Genomic DNA, 3,523 nt, shown 5'->3' with positions numbered 1-3,523 from the left:
GTCAGAGGGTGTTGGGGTCCCCGCTTTGGGGGTGCCTGGTCTGATGCCAGTGAGGGAACAACATAGGAGGTGCCTCTGTGAAGTGTGGAATGTGCCAGGGGCCACACTGCCACCTGAGGCTGTTCATTCTAATGGGTGTCACCCCACAGATGTCAGTCAGGAGACTGTTAATCTGTGTCAGGTCCTCTGCAATTTGGTGATTGGCATAGGCGTGGCGTGGATGGAAAGACTTCTTTTGGGAACAGAGGGCAGTAGAGGTGCTTTCAGGAGAGACCCAGGCCTTTTGGGAGTCTAGAACATCTCCTCACAGAAGTCACCAGAAGGGATGACCCAGTTCAAATCGTGGAGCCCGGGGCCTAACAGCAATTTCTCTGCCGCCTCTGAGGATCCCTGGCTCGGGGGGCAGCAGGCCTGCCCAGAGCACTGCCTGTGTCCAGGTGGGGTCCTACAACAGTGAAGACTCACTTGGGGACAAGTGACAAGTGAGTGGCCTGCTGGAAAGAAGGGTGGAAGCTAGGAGATTCTCCCCTCCGGGGCTTCCTAAGCTACAGAGAGGTGGTATTATGTTACAATAAAGTCCAGTTGACTCCTGTCCCCCAGGAAGTCCGAGGTCCAGCCAGAGAAGAGAATTGCGTGTCTGGGTCTCACATGGCCTCATTTGGTCCCCACGACTACATCATGGGCTAGACTTGGATTTCCTTTTACTGCTGTGTAAGTTGAGGCTCAGAACTACGAAGTGATACCATCAAGTAGCTAACGGTTTAGGATTAGGACCAGGGATTCCTCCACTCTGTCCCAGTGGGCACTATGCATCCCGTGACATGTGAGCAGGCTCTTTCCAGAAGGCTGGAGAAACCTGAGTAGGGGAGGGGAAAGGGAAGAAGGGAGCTCAGAAGCAGCTCAGTGCAGAGAAGCCAGTTCACAGAGAAGCCCTCCTCTGCATAGGGCTGCCCGACCCCCAGGCACATAACCCCCAAGGGGCTTTTGCGTATTGACTGCTTGGCAGCTTCTGTGCCAGACACTCCTCCCCTCTTTCCTGTGGCCTCTGGAGAGATCAGGGGCTGGGGGATGCAGAAGCAATTCTAAAAGACCTCACAGGTGCTGCTGCTCTCACAGGTACATTTGTCTGTCCACTACCAGCTGTGTGACTTGAAATCATTTAACCTCTCCGAGCCCCAGGCCCAGACACAACATGGGTACAACAGGGACAGTAATACGATGCTGGAAGACGTGTTGTGAGGAGTGAATAAGAGGCCTTTGCCAAGCAGAGATCAGCCAGGCATGCGGGAAGTAACAAAGCTGTGCCAGCCAGGACCTGGCAGGCCCTGCTGCCCAGCTCTGGATTGTTCTATCTCCTTCTTTTCAGCTCTAGGGACCAGGGCATCATTAGGAACTTCCGTCCTTTCAGTGCAGATGCCACTAGGGATTCTGATACTGGGCACAGAGCAGGGCAGGCGTCTGGGCTGGGCTTGGCTTCCAGATGAGAGAGCAGCATGGAGCCCAATCTTAGGAGCCCTGAGTCAGAGGAACAGTTGGGTGCGATTGCAATTGATCCCTATAAAGCCTTACATTGTTTCCTGGGGCAGACAGACACTGGTGACCTTTGGGATTTGACTGACAGAGCACTGGGGGCTGGGATGCCGAGAGCAGGGGCCCGGCTGCCCTGCCTGACGGTTGCACTAATGCCAGAAAGTCTCTGCCCTGCGGGTATACAGGCGTCTCACAGTAGGGGCGGCTTCAGTCTCTGGACACTGACCTGGGCCTATTTTGGGGTTGATGCCATCCATCCCTGCTTCTGCTTGGGGAGACAGGGCAGAGTAGCCAAGGTGCTCCCGCGTCTTTCACAGGCAGCCAGCACAGGACTAGAAAGGCTTTGATCTCTGGCCGACTTTCCAGCCCCACCTCTTGTCTCCCCCACCCAATGAAGCTGGCCCCTTCTCTTGCCATCGAGCAGCCCCAGCAAGGAGCAAAGGAATAAATATTTAGATTGGCTCAGCCTGGGCCTCAAAATCACATGCTCTAGTGTGATGGGAAGGAGACCAAGATGGCAGAGGAGACTCTCAGAAGAGAGCACCAGCTGTCCACGAGCAAGGGGGTTGGGGGAGTGGGTGGGGTGGCAAGATGCTTCTGGAGAATTCCAGTGGGGTAACACTGTGGTTAGGTTGTGGTCAGGGAGTGGGGCCTGAGGCTAGTAGAGCAGTCCCCACCCTGGCCCCCTTTGTTTTCAGTTCCCCTGTAGTGGGAGAGACTGGCAGCAAGGTCTGAGACAGAATAGCCTCACCGCCCCTGACCAGAATGGGCTTTCTGAGGAGGCTGAGAAGGGCACTTTGAGTAGGAAGAAGCAGGAAGCTCGTGGTGGGGAGAGGCCCTGGGAGTAGAAGTCTCCCAGGGGCAGAGGAGGAGAGAAGACTTGACTCCTCGGGGCAGGAGCTGAGGTGATGAGCACGAGATGAGGTGTGCAGGGCACCGTGGGGAGAGACGCTACCAGCAAGGGTGTGTGTGATGAGGGAGGTGTGTGAGACATCGTGTGTGAGGAGGTTGTTAGACTGTTGGTGAGAAAGGATGTGAGCAGGAGACGCTGTGTCTGCCTGAGAGACTTTGGGGAAACTCGGTGAGGGAGGGAGGGCGTGGGAGACTGAGACGGTGAAGCAACGAAGTGTGTGATGTGAGGGGAGAGGGAGGGAGAGACGGTGGGGAGAAGACTGTGTGTGACTGTCTGGAAAACACCACATGTGACTCTGAGAGGAAGGGCAGAGGCCGGGAGGGAGCCGTGTGTTCGTGTGAGGAAGCTGGAAAGTGGGGAGGTGGGGGGAGCCTTGGTACCGCTGGGTGAGAGACTGAGCAACAACTGTGTGAAAGGGAGATCTTTGAGAATCTGCAAGTTGTGTGAAAGACCCTGAGAATATGACGTGAGGCTGGGGGCAGCAGGTATGTGACTATGTGTGTCGCTGCAAGTCATACAAAAGAAAGGGAAGTTTGCTTGCCTCTTTCTGGTCCAGGCTGTCATAACAGCTCCCCATCTTTAGAGCTCTGTGAGCTGAGGTGTTGCTTCCCCATCCTGCTTGTTAAACTTTGCTGGAGCGCGTCTCCTTGGTGGCGCAACAGGTTAAAGCACAGCACTAGGAAATATCGCAGCCACTGCAGCTTGAGCTTGATCCCTGGCCAGGGAGGTGACCCACATGGCATGGCAGATGGCTCCTGTCCCATCCATTGTTCCCCTCAGCAACGTGTTTTGGTCAATCTGCCTGTTCTGCTCCTCATTCAGTCTCTGATGAGTCCTCTCACACACCTGCACCTCTGGCCTATACCCCAGTTTTTATATGCATAAATAAATAAATGTTAAAAAAATATATACAAACTGCGGGCCTTTCCCCAGGCCAAGGCTGAGTGCAGTCCCGGCACAGGGTGTCTGCAGTCACCGGGGTCCCTGCTTTTCTCATGGCTGCTCTCTGCTGGCTGGGTGTTCACCTGGAACCTCTTGTGGCTGAGACAGAGCTTTTGTGAGATAAGTTGAGTAGATCTC

This window comes from Condylura cristata, unplaced genomic scaffold (genome assembly GCF_000260355.1).
Source record: "Condylura cristata isolate star-nosed mole 26May11 unplaced genomic scaffold, ConCri1.0 scaffold00025, whole genome shotgun sequence".
NCBI classification, from domain to species: Eukaryota; Metazoa; Chordata; class Mammalia; order Eulipotyphla; family Talpidae; genus Condylura; species Condylura cristata.
The sequence above is the reverse complement of the archived record's forward strand: the minus strand, read 5'-3'. Positions refer to the sequence as shown.